This window comes from Sminthopsis crassicaudata, chromosome 2, assembly GCF_048593235.1.
Source record: "Sminthopsis crassicaudata isolate SCR6 chromosome 2, ASM4859323v1, whole genome shotgun sequence".
NCBI classification, from domain to species: Eukaryota; Metazoa; Chordata; class Mammalia; order Dasyuromorphia; family Dasyuridae; genus Sminthopsis; species Sminthopsis crassicaudata.
In genome coordinates this window covers 395357346-395371348 of record NC_133618.1, presented here as the reverse complement: position 1 = coordinate 395371348, position 14003 = coordinate 395357346, and the positions used below count along the sequence as shown (strand labels likewise).

The following is a 14003-nucleotide window of genomic DNA, read 5'->3' as shown; positions in this document are numbered from 1 at the left end:
TGCCATTATGCCTCTCACTTATACCATACTGTTTGATGATGTACTCTGTTAAAGTACATATGAATAGAAATTGATAAGAAGAAAACTCAGTGCTTTGTGGTCATCCTTATAAGAAGATGCTATTGTTCATACATTACCAAAATAAGATGCATGTTAAATGATTTCCTTAGTGGTGCAGACAAATTTGTTCTGAGCAATCTGTACTCTCAGGTGGGCCAAATGTTTCCCATTTGGTGAAACAGCTGATTGAAGATAAGAGTTCCATCTGCATGTATGAAATAAAGTTTTTCTTACTATATAGTAGTATGAAAAGTGTAGCAATTTAGATTTTTCTAATTTTATGTAGAAAAGATCTATTTTAGACAGGAATTTTATTTCATTTCAACCTGATATTTCTCAGGTCCTTTTCCTATTGAATGTGCTTTCCTTAGTGAAATGAATCTCGACACTTGGCCTGGAAATCTCGGAAATAACTTTTTGAAAATCTTATTCCATCATATTTTTGTTTTGAAATTTTCCAAAGCCCTTTAAAGTTATATTTTACTGGTACTTTATTTTTCCTCTTGCCCTTAACTCTAGGATTTCTTTTTCTTCCCTACTAAAGTGGCAATTAGTTTTAGTATAGCTTATTGAAAATATAAAACTAATGATTAGGCCACCTGAGTTTTGATGTGGCCATTAACTTACTAAGTGACTATGGACAAGTCATTCTTAATCTCTTCATTTCTTCCTTTTGAAAAGATTGGATTATGTAATTTTTGGGTTCCTTTCAATTCTGGTATTCTGTGATTTTCTGATCACATTTCTAATGTTCCCCTTTAAAACCTTTTAGATTGGATTTGATGTTCTTTTCCTGAAAAGATTACTTCTTGCTTTGGATGGGCTCCTAAGAGGTAATTTGGGAAGGTATTAACTGTTTAAAATAGAAAATAGTTTGCCTTTGAAGGCTGCAGGGGAAGTACGGACCAGAATGTAACCTATAACTTTTCCCCTTAGGTAGAAAAACAGATTTTTTTTTTACTTCAAGTTTTTTGATCAGTATTTGTCTATATTACAAACTAAATACCATACTTTAGAATTTCTTGGATTTGCTTGCTTCTTGGTGACTCTTGTTATTGTTTTTTAAGAGTTTGCTAGTTTCCTCATTCTAGAACCTGCAGGTCATATATAGACGTATAAGGTATGGCCCTTATCCTCAAAGAATTTAAAATTGAATAAGGGAAATAAAAAAGTTATTTGAAGAAAGTTAACCAAAAATATAAATATGAATTTAAGTAACAAATGGTTAAGGTACAGAGTATAGGTGCAATAGAAATTCAGTCTAGGGAGGCAATAAATCCTGGTGGGCTATGGCTCTTGGCTTTGAAGACTAGATAGAAATAGCTAGAAAGGAGCAGGGAAAGAATTCAAATAGGGGACAGAAGAGAATCTGTTAGGCAGTCAATAATCAATTTATTGATTGAATCCCAATTTATTGATTAGAATGGTTGAAAAAAAAACAACACATTTGTAAGGAAGTAGGTGGCCAGGTTGCCTGGGGAAGATAATTTATGCAAACATGTATTAGGAAGTAAGGTTGGAATATTAGGTAGGTTAGAGACTGATTGTAAAGAACCTTCAGTGATTGGCTAAGTGACTTGGTTCTTTTCCTTTAGGCAATGGGAAGTCATTTAAGATTTCATAAGCAGAAAAGTAGGGAATAAAAGCAATATTTGGGTTCCAGGGAACTCATGGATATTTAATTTTTGATATGGTTTCAGGAAGACATTTTACATGACATCTTAAAACAAGTAGGTAATTCAGGGAGAGAAGTCAACTAAAGAAATACATTCATTTTTTCCCTTTATTTCCCCCTTAGGAGTTGTGATAGTAATGACTAGTCACTTATAGGGCCGGAAGACAAAATATGAACTTTTTTTTTTTTTATTTAAAGAGAAAAACTGTCAAGGCTGTTAAGCCTAAAATTAGATCTACAAGCTGTGTGTTGGTTAGCAGGTGTGGGTGTGTGATAGGAAGCCAAATGTCATTCTGTCCCTATGCTTTGCCTGTCTCTTCAATTCTGAGATGGGTTTGAAAAGGATTTTCCTGCAGTATTTGGCTGAGACTATGCTCTATTTCCCTTTGCATATCTAATTTCATCTCCCACCTGAGTTTTTCACCACTTCAGGCTAACTACTTCCCCCTCCATACTATTACACATAGCTAATTTCAAAATCAATCCTGTCTTCACTAAATTAATTCAACATTTTCCCATACACTGTCATCTGCCAGGATCTTTGGATCAATTAATTGTATATCTTAGACTGTTAAAGTTGGGAGATGAAAGAAGGTGATGAAGTCTGTCCCTCACAGATCCCCATATCTCTAAAGAGTCTTTATTTACTTAAAAAAAAAGCAAATATAGAGTACTTATTATTTTCCTGACACTATACTTATTGCTGAAAAGAATGCAAAAGAAATGCGTCTCCTCTAGGAGATTAGAATCTGTAGAATCTATAGAATTATATATTCTTGGCACGGTGTCTTGTAGATACTCAATAAATCTATTAAATTGAATTACATAAATACAATAAAAATAATAACATTTTTGATATATATCAATAATATCAAGTTTATATGGCTTCCCACCCCAAACATATAAAACAATAATGCTTCCCTGTCTTATGAAATCTTTATTCAATAATACAAAAATGTCAATTGGACTTGACAAGTATAAAGACCTTAATATATGTCCAGAAAACAGAGACTGAAGAAAGAAGTTCAAATCTGGAAGTCAAATTAAACTAATGGAAAGAAGTGATACTTTAAACTACTTTGTGCTCCTCTAAGTAATACATGTCAACAAAGATACCAAGGTCATAAATGTCAAGAAACTTATTGGTATCCTGCAATCAGAGCCCAGCATGAAGAACATATTCAAAGCAATTAACACCTCTGTGATATCAGTTTTAACATGCACAAAGCAGACCATGACAGATTTTTAAAGTAATATAATAAAACAATTTAAAATATGAACAAAACATAGAGCCCTTTACTCTAAGGCAGCTTTGGAAAAATTAACATTTCCTCACCAAAAAGAAGGATGAAAAAAAAAAGAAGATGCTGATTGACAAATATTTTTATAGCACATGATAAATCAGTTCAGAATTTACAGAAATACTTTTGGACTAAGCAAATAACACTCTACCAAGCAATAATAAAACTTGAAAATATGCATATGCCAATGGGTTTGTTGATAATAATTGAAAGTAGGTCAGATCCAAGAGTGGAATTGAAAGGCCTTCCACTGGTGACATCTACATAAATTCAACCAAAAATATTTGTACAAAAATGCATAAAATAAGTAATTGAGCCATATGAATTTGTTAATACAAAGAAATGAAGGCATTTATGATATCAGTGAAGGATCAGAGCAGGACTACCAGAAATTATAAATGGGTTGTGCTTAAGGAGTCTGAACTTATTGATTAGTGGAGATTATGCAAGGAAAATGTGGTACTTTTGCAACATAATCATTGCTGACTATATGAACTTACTATGTTTACCAAATCAAGAACTACTGGCTAGATATATATACTGAACTTCTCTATCTCATAAAATATCAGGTAACAAATTTCCATGTCACAAGTAGAGATTGCAAAATGTCTTTGAATATTTCACAAATTGTACCAGAACAAGACTTAGCACTGGCAATCCAGAATTGCTTGAGCACAACATAGGATCTTAAAAATTTAAGAACTATGTTTTTTAATAGATGCTGTTGTTATCGAATACTCATAACCATCAAGGTGGGTGGAATAAAAAAAAACTATAAGGAGAAATCAAAATTATGTGGGAATAGTGTGAAGTTAATATCATCCTCATGATTTTGGCTGTTTCTGAAACTGTCCTAAAGAGGCTTTCAATGAGTTTCCTGAAGACAAGTTCTAACTTTTATAAAATTACAAAAAGCAGCTCTTTTTTTTTTTTAAACCTGTGCAATAGTACATAGAATATTTAACATAAAAGAACAGCTACTTGTCATAGACCCATTTCTGTCTGAACTTCATTAATGGAGTTAATTAATGGAGATGAGAGTGAGATAATCATCAAAGCTTAAATTATGCATTAAAATGTGCAAATCACTTTATATACATTATTTCATTGGATCCTGTTATTAACTTCATTTTAGAGATGTTGAAACTGAGGCTTAGAAAGATTGTTACCTACTCATCATCACACAGTATCTGTAAAAAGTGGGTGAGGTGTCTCATGACTCCAAATCCAAAAAACAGTAGAAAAAGAAAAAGTAGTACTTTTTCTACTCTATCAACAAAAGTAGGTTCTACCTTACTTCAGACCATGGTTAGCAATGTTCTTATGTAGTTATTGTGCTTTTTCTTTTTTGAAGTCAGGACTGATTGACACCTGAATTTATGTCTGTTTGACAAGGGGAGCCCTGAAACTCTTTTTCTCTCTCTCTGACTTTGGGGGTAAGCCAGGAGATAAAGCACTTGAGAAACTTCTTGAAGGAGAGATTCTCCTAGAACCCTGCCTTTGGGAATTATCCCAGGGAAAGTGGTTTCATTCTGTTATCTAGGTGAGGTTAGTTGAGTACCACTCCTACTTAGCTGGAGCTAAGTTGAATTAGAAATTAACCCAGAGACACTCATTCAATTCCAAGATTTTCTGTTCTGATTCCAGCTCAAACTGCTCCCAGCCCCCATCAAGAGCTGCCCCCAGCTTCTAGCCTCGGCTTCAATTATAAAAAGAGCCAACTTGGGGTTCAATTCTTGCAGAGGATCTAATGTGCCATGCCATGCTGTGCTAAGGAACCTCTCTCTCCCCTTGGCATAGCAGCAACCCTCTGTCCACTGAAATGATATTCTCTTTTAGCGTTATCCCCTCTTTATCTCTTTCTCACCTATTTCCCTAACAAGACTTTATACTTCTCTGTTGGGATTTCTCTGATAGAAACTTTACTTCTCTGTCAGGACCTTGCTACCAAGGAATCCAGTCTTTCTATTCATGCAAAGCAAAGGCTGACTTCCCAATGCCAATAATAAACTTCATAAATTTCTTTACGAAGGAACTCTGTGTCACCAGAAGGGGGGTTCCCACAACCCCCTACCCTGTACCACATTTTAGGGGAATCAAGGGGACCCTGCACCGAACCTCATTTGGGGACACAACCCCGAACATCTTCATTTGACTCCCTGACCTCCAGGAGCCCTAAACCTCTTCATTTGGTTCCCTGAACCCTGGACCTGCCACTAACCTCATCATCTTCAAAGCATTTGTACTTTCATCAGTCAGTTAGTTACATTTACTGAGCGACTACTGTTTTGTAGATCCATGTATTAGAAAGAGAGAGTAGGACATAGAGAGGATCACAATGAAGAAAGACAAGACCTGATTTATGGTGTCAAAGACCCTAAAATAGAAGTGGCTACTTTTTGTTACTTACTGAAAAGATAATGGGTTTGTTGCTATAGGAGGGTAATTCATTATATTTTGATTTACATTTTTATTCTCAAAGTCAGTTGTTTAAAATTTCATTGTGATTAAAGAAACAGGAAATAAGGGATTTTAAAAAATTGTATTCCCATAAGAACCTTACCTTTTGATCTTAGTTGATACTTTGTTTTGTAACTTTCCAAAGTTATTTCAATCAAATGTTGTATATGTGTTATAGATATGTGTCCTGGTATTTTATCTCCAAGTAGACAACTTGAGGATAGGAGCCATTCTTATTTAAACTTTGTTTTTCCCCAGAATATTCATTGATTGATTAGTAATAAGAGATGGTGCTTGACCTCTGGGATTTTACAATCAATGCTTGTTTATTAATGGGTTCCTGTTGCAGGTTTGCAAACACATTTGGATGTCTTATCTGTGCTTATTTCTAGTGCCTTTCGTTCATGTTCTATCTTGTTAATAGGTTTAGTTTAGAAACCAAAATATCAAGGAAGATGAAGAATCATATTTTGATGCCTACTTGCTTTTATTTCAATAATAAACATTTCCTTTAATTGAAGAATACAATTATGAAATATTTAACTAACTACTTTTCCATATAAGAGAATTACTTATTTTTACTTCTGAACCATAGTAATGTAAAGATTTTTGTGTTAAGTAAAAAACATTTATGGCACCTTGAGGGAAATTTCATTTTAATTTAATTTAATTTAATTTCAGTGTAGTAAAGACTAATTAAATTCACAATACTTAAGAACCAGGGCTTTTCCATCTTTGAATAAATGTCTTAGTTACATGTTACACATCTTTAAGCTTAAGAAAATCTACTTATCTTTTAATATTTAAAAATAATTTCTAAAACTTATTAATATTTACCTGGAATATAGGATACTTAGATTAAGTAGGCGTCTGTTATGAATGTATTGAATCAATGCATATGAAACATTAAATTGTTTTAAAACATGACCAGAAAGTCAGGCCCAATTTTAGAGACAAATTAAGTGAAAGTGATGAGTGGCTGTCTTTGACAAATTGTCAGTGATGCTAAATTTTGTCACATGAATATTCTTAGAATATTGGCATAGTAGTTCCAATTAATAAGGTCAATAAAACTTCATATCTTAATAAAATACATAAACCTGGTAGGTATATGCTTTTAAAAATCTTATTTTTATTGATAGCTTTAGTTTTTAATGTCATTTTAATTTTCAAATATATTTCTACTTCATCCTTACCAGAGTGCCATCCCTCTTAAAAAAAAATTTAAAAGCAAAAAAAAAAAATAAGGTAAGCAAAACCAATGAATATGTCAACTCAACTATACCTGCCAGTATATACAGTATTATACACTTATCATCCTTCATATCTGCAAAGAGAAGGAAAAACATTTTTCCAATTCTTGTCTGGGGTGAAGCTTAGTCATTTTGATAATAGTATTCAGTTTTATTGTTGTTCTTTCCATTTACATTGCTGTGGTTGTGTATGCTATTTTGCTGATTAGCTTACTCTTCATAGGGTCATATGTCTTCTCATGCTTTTGAATTCATTATATTGTTTCTTATAATACAGTAATATTCTATTTCATTCTTGTACTATGATTTGTTTAGCTATTTCTAAGCAAAGGGCATTTACTTTACTTTCACAAAAGGTGATACTATGAAGATTTTAGCATGGGGTCTTTATTTCTATCTTTAAATTCCTTGGGTTATATGTCTAATAATGTTATTCGTGGGTCAAAGGGTATGGATGTTTTAGTTACACTTTGAAAAAAAAACTTAATTCTAAATTGGTTTGCATCAATTAAAAACACATACCCTCAACACCAATACTTAGAGATAAGCTAAATCTATTCTCTTGGGAATTTAATGTTACCAGTATATATGGGAGTATTTTAAGGATCATTGAGTTTTCTTTTCCCTTAATGGTAGAAATGCTGAAATTTCTTTTTCTAGAAACAACTTGGGTAGATAACTTGATAGCATTCTATTTTGCCATCTTACTTTTATTTCCAGATTGCTTCTATCCTTTTTTGTTTTGTGCTTGACTTGTCCAAGGGTTTGTTTTTTACCTTTAATTCTAGTTGTAGACATAAAGGAATTAAAGAGATAGCTGATGACTTTTTTTTTTTTTAAGCCTATGGATTCATGGTCAAAGGAAGCATTAGTCTATACAATACACATACCCTGTCCCTAATTAGTGGCCAAACTATTATTGAAACATGAAGCAATTAAAGGAGAATAATACATTTTCTTTTTTTTTTCTTGTTCTTGTTCTTCTTTCTCCTTTGTTTCTTTGTTGTTTTTTTTTGTAACAAAGCACTGCCCTCCAACATATTAATTTATCTTTTTTTTTTTAATGTGCACACATGTATTTTTAATAGATTTCCCCCCACTCCCTTTATTTTGTGTTTACTATTTCCAGGGCATTTCCTTCCCTTATCTCCCTTAATTATTTCTTTATTTATTCATTTATATAACACATATTTATCCTTTTTTTGATGTTAATACATGTGTCCTACAATGTACTAGGTCTTGAAGATGCAAAGATATTTAAGATACAGTCCAAGCCCCTAAGGGAACTAAAATGTGTGTAGAAAAAAACCCCAAAATGTCTAACATAGGTTAAAAGTTCATTGTACTTTTAAAAGGTCTGAGATATCTAACTGGTATCCTCAAATCCTTGGAATTTGGGAGTTGAAGAGAACATTAAGAATCTGTCTTCTTTCTGCAAGGAATTTACTGCCCTATGTTAGATGAGTGATAATTTATCTGATAAAGAATTTTAGCCTCCTGGAAAAGTACCATACTCAGATTGGCTATCTTCATGTTCTGACAAGAGCTGCTATTTACAAGGTTTCACATTTGAAATGAGGTTATATTTTCTTTCTTTTTGCTCTTCTGCTAAGCAGAATTATTCATCTGACCCTATTTTCATAGTCATTGAGATTAGTATTTACCTGTGTAGCCAGGGCCATGAAAGTGAGGGGCCCCCCAAAAAAATTATGAGACCTATGATATATTTAATATCTTATGTTGTGTTTTCTTCCCTATTTTAGTTTGGCTGTCATTGGGATCTTTGTCCATGAGGAATACTGAGTATGTTGCCAGTAGGCAAGTGGCAGTATACTGATAGCTTACTGATCAGAAGAAGGAAGCAAAAGTTGAGCACAGGTAAACATGCAAAGAACAAGTATATATTTTGCAGGTCAATTAGCATTAAATATTATAGCCCTGACCAATTGGAGAAGCCTTCAGACAACATCCTTAACATGTTGACAATGATGTCAACTCTATACTGATCTGACTTTTGGTTTTAGCTGGGCCACTAACTTTCTGTGAAACACTTTACATGTGAATAGTCCAAATATCACTGTTTGGAGCTATATCAAAGATGGAGACATTTTTATTGTAGTCAGTATAGCTCATTCTCCAAATTTAACATTTTTAAGGGAATATGTCATCTGAATTAAGATGACAATACAGATTTAAAAAGTGATTTTAAATGTTAAAAGTATATTTATATGTATGCAAATTTGCTTTATGCAAAACAAATACATTTTCTCAGGTAGACCTAAATTTGAATTCCATTTCAGGTATTTACTAGCTTTCTCATCTTCGGTAAGTCACTTTTCTCAGTCTTGGCTTCTTCATTTATAAAATGAAGATAATTATACCCACCATAGAGGAGTTGTGGTAAGACTCAAATGAGAAAATATATGTAAGATGATAGAGAAATCTTGAGGAGCTATATAAATGCTAGCTATTATGATGATGTCTCAAAAAATAATTTAATCTTTTACTCAGTTTCTGCTTCTGAAAAATGGGAATAATAATATTTATTTTACTTATGTCACAAGATAATTGTAGAAAATTTTTAAAAATGTATGACACCTTAATGTTGTCACCGTGATTTTTGGATCATTGTCTTGAATATTTAACTTTTTAGAATCCTGAAATATTAATGAAACTGATTCCTAAGGCGGAATAGTCTAGTCTGCTAGGTTTGTTAATTCAATGAGTTTTAACATTTTATTTTACTTGTATAACATGTAAACTATTCACATGTCCCTGCTCTGCCAGGAAATAAAATGCCCTTTTGAAAAGTTTAGAGAAGTCAAGCAATGGTACTTTTTAATATGAGTAAAAGGGAATGTATAACTGGTAACAATAGATAAGAAAGAAACACAGGATAAAGAGGAAGATTTTAAGTGATTCTGATTAGTGCCAATATCATACAGTCTTTCTTTGTAGGTTTTGATAGATGATACTTAGACTTTATAATAGAAAGTGGGGGGCTGAATAGAAAGGCTTCCTCCCTTTTCTCTTCCCTATATCAGCAATACTTTTTTTAAACCAAGGTGTTGATTTTACATGCAGTAGCTTGAAACTCCTTCAGATAGTAAAAATATGAGCATAATGCTGCTACACTTAGGAACAGAATCACAGTCCTCAATCATGTTGAGAATCAGCATCTGGTGACTACATTGTCAGTTTTGTAATCAATGTTAATATTGGTAGCTAAAAAAAGCGAGAAAGCAAAATTGAGCAGCAGAGTTCAGTTTCCTACTATGCATTTACAGCAGCATTTGAAGTAATTTCAGATGCTGGAATCCACTGCTGACACTTTTGATACACATCCATACTCAGAACACAAATTGTAAAACATGCTGTAGCATTGAGAAGAAATTCAATGGCTGTCCTTAATGCATTCTCTCTTTTGCTCTAGAAACAAAGCAACAGCCCCTTGTTTAAGGTGATTGAGAAGAAAACCAATGCTTTTTGCTCCTCCCAAGTTTTGAGTTAGACCTATCCATGTCTGATAGGAACCAGCTGTTATGACTTCCTAAGCTTTTAAGAAAGCTGCTTATAAATGTGCCAGTGACTATTAGTTTTATGATCCAGATAATATTGAATTGTGTGTAGTTGTGGTCTTATTCCCATGTCTGGCCCCCAAAAGTCATTCTCAATTCCAATACTGATGTTTCCTAGGTATGTGACCGAGCAAGTCTGTTTACCAATTTGAGTTCCAATATTATTATCCTCATCTGTAAAAGTGGATTATGATAATTCTGCTATCTTCCTCAGCACATTGTTTTGGGGAAGTGTTTGAAAAATCATAAAGTACCATAGAAAGATGTTATTGATAATTTTATTCAATTGAATAAAATCTTACAGGTTCAGGGAATTTTTCCCTAGGGCTCACCCTATTAATAAAGGGAGAAACAGTTGAATATATCAGGTACTTGGAATTTCCATTATTTGATTCAGCCTTTTGAATTAAAGGCATGGCATAGAAAGAAAGGTATTGTGAAAATATACAAGTCTTTAAGTAGGGAAGGAATAATAAGCTTCAGTGACTCTAAACTTCTTTGTCTGGAATTCAACATTGTGAGAAGAAAAGTGAGAATGTATTTTCAAACACTAAATACAATGTCTGGCACATTGTAGGCCCTTAATAAATTTTTGTTCCCTTTATCTTCTCTTAAAACCTCTCCAGATCTTCAGATTATCTAACCAACCTTTCCAACTGAATTTCATGCTACTATACTTACTATGAAGGAAATTAAAAAAGGCACTTTAGTGCCTGGCCATACTGGACTGCTAGCTCTTCCTCAGTCTCATTCTGCTTCCTCTTGTCTCTTTGCATTCATAAATGTCATTCCACATACCCAAAATTGATTCTTTTGAATCAAGTAAAATTATTTTCTTTCTCCATTGAAATATTTTTTTTCTGGGGTATTTTTCTCTGGGTTTTTCCTTTGCTCTTACCACAAGTGTTTTATGTTGAATGTATTTATTGAATTTCAGTCTTCCCTATTATATCATAACCTCCTGGAGGGGTGGGGAAGCTTGAAGTGTATAATTTTTCATCTTTGCTTTTATAGCAATTGAAGTATAATTAAAATCAACTGGTACCATTAATGGATCCTAGAAATACAGATTTAGATTTAGAAAAACATCATGTTTAGTCATCTTTTACATATAAGGAGAATGAGTCTGAGAGCAGTTAAATGACTTAGCCCAGACTTATATAGCTAATATGTGTCTGAAGCAGGATTTGAATTCAGGTCTTTCTGATTTGAAGATAACACTTTTCTTTCCTGGGCTGTAAGGGAAGTAAGTACTGGCATACAGAGCAAGTAAATTTTGATGGAAGTAGGGAGGAAATAGGGAGAGTTGGAGAACATGGAGTTACACCAGGAAAATGATTTGATAATACACTTGTTGGAATGGCAGGAGGTATGATCTTTTGAAAGATGAAAGGCAATAAATTATAATCTGTTGGTTGTGCCTTTCTTTACAAAACTCTACTCATCATTTATACTGTGTGACCTCTAATCCATTGACCCTTTAGTTCTTTCAGATCATCTTCTATATACTTAAATATTACTGAGACTACTTGTTTAAGCTAATCCCATTCCATCCCATCTCCTCTGAAAGATACCCCTTCAATCATTCCCACTCTTTCACTTATTAAAATTCATAATTTAAAAAAGCACATTGCTTTCTTTAAAATATTTGCTATTAAAGTATTACTTGGGAATCTCCTTCTCTCTTTCCCCTTTTCTCTCCCCCCTTTCCTAATAGTGATCCTTTAGTACTTCCTGGTACTTGGGATCTGAGTATTATCTCAATACTAAGCTCCCTGCTGGTCCTAGGGATTCTTGCCTTGTCCCAACAGAGACATTATGTATGTATATTAGCAGCATATAATGAAAATGGAGGACTCAAGTCATAAGGTTTTATATTCTTTAAAGTCTTAATAACTGTATTTTAGTGTAGTTGGAATCCTATGTATATTATATTAAATATTTTAAAATATTATGAGAAGACACTCATTGGTTTCACCAGATTGCCAAAGGGGCCAATGTGCCTGATAAGTAGATTGTGAGTAGTCAGAGGGGGCTGCTATGTGTATTTGTTTTTTTGTTTGACAAATTACTAATTCATCAATGCCTGGTTCTTCCATTCAAGACTGTGAACAGGAAAAGACATTTCGTTTTACCTATTAAAACTAAAATGAAATTTGATTGCCTGAATCTCTTTAGTAAATTCTACTTTCCCTCTCTCCCATCAATAAAAATTTATGGAATCATGAATATTATAGGTACAGATTTTACTTTGCAAAGGGAACTTGTATAGAAAGTACTTTGTGGGGTTTTCTTTTGCTTTTTTCAGTTGGGAAAAAAGACAATGAATGCTTGATAATTGAAAAATAAAATAAAACATTTTGTAAAAAGTGAAGCACTATACAAATATGAATTCATTAAGATAATAAATTGCTGTTTGATTTAATTTAAGACTAGAAGAGACTTTAGAGATTATGTAACCTAAACTGCTTATTTTACCGATGTGGGAACTGAGGCACAGAGAAGTGAAATGATTTTTCTTGAGGGAACACAATCTGTCAGTAGTAGAACTAGTTCTGGAATGTACATCTTTTGACTCCTGATCTGGAATTCTTTCCACAATAACACACATTATGCTAGCTCAGAGATAAAAATGTCCAAGGTTAAAAAAAATTCTACTTCAAAACTTAGGTTTATTATTAATTGAAATGAAGAAAGAGGAATGGTTATCTCTCTTGTATATGATATTGCACCGGAGATGGAGTGCTTTTCTCTTTCTTTTCTTTCTCATTTTCCTGAAGTATCTAGTCTAGAATATTGCTAAAGGCAGTATTTTGGGATAGATTGTCAATTGGATTATTTTAATATGACAACTTCTATGTTTCTAGAGACAATTAGTTCCCAAGAGGAAAAACTAAAATTTCAGTGTTTAGAAAACTTTTTTTTTGTTTCTTTTGTTTCTTGGGTTACTTATTTTTATATTTGAGTGAACCTGCATCCAAACCCTAGATTGCAACCTCATTAAGGTTACAGATCTTAATTCATTTATCTTTTTTATCTTTCTTAGTATCTATGAAATTTATAATATAGTTATAATAGTTTATAATAATTATTTGGCATAATTCTTATATTGGTGTTAAAGAATAGAAGTATATAGTTTGAAAGATTTAAGGTGTGTATATGGTGGAATAATGAGCTATGCAATCTTTGTAGAGGACATACAAGTTGTTAGGTATTTTTTAAAATAAATTTTGCATATTTGAGGAAAGGGACTATGAATGGCATGTCATAAACCAAATAAATGGTTATTTAGGGAGCCACGGTGTTTTTTTTTTTCTCTGAATTTTTCTTCTGGAGAAGGGGAGGAATCCTTTGGATTTATGACCATTTACTGGCAATGTAAGTATCAGACAGGATTAGGTCTGCTCAACTTCTATGATCCATTCCTATTCTTATGGTTTCCTCCCATCCTTTTTTTTTTAACCTCTCCTTTCCATACTCACAACCAGTTGTTGCAATGTTGTCTTGCCACAAAAATACATTTTATGTAGTAATGATATTTCTAAAGCATTTTAAAGTTTCTAAATTGCTTTTCTCATAACAACTGAGTGAGGTAGGTAATGTACGTATTATTTTTTCTATTTTACAAATAAGGAAACTGAAACTCAGTCAAGTGACATGCCAAAGGCCATACAAC

General features: G+C 32.8%; 1 protein-coding gene across 1 annotated transcript in view; it reads left to right on the top strand.

The window, feature by feature from the left end:
• Positions 1 to 14003, top strand: part of PRELID2 (PRELI domain containing 2) — an 83600-nt gene that overhangs the window by 31310 nt on the left and 38287 nt on the right. The gene's annotated exons all lie outside the window — the stretch shown is intronic.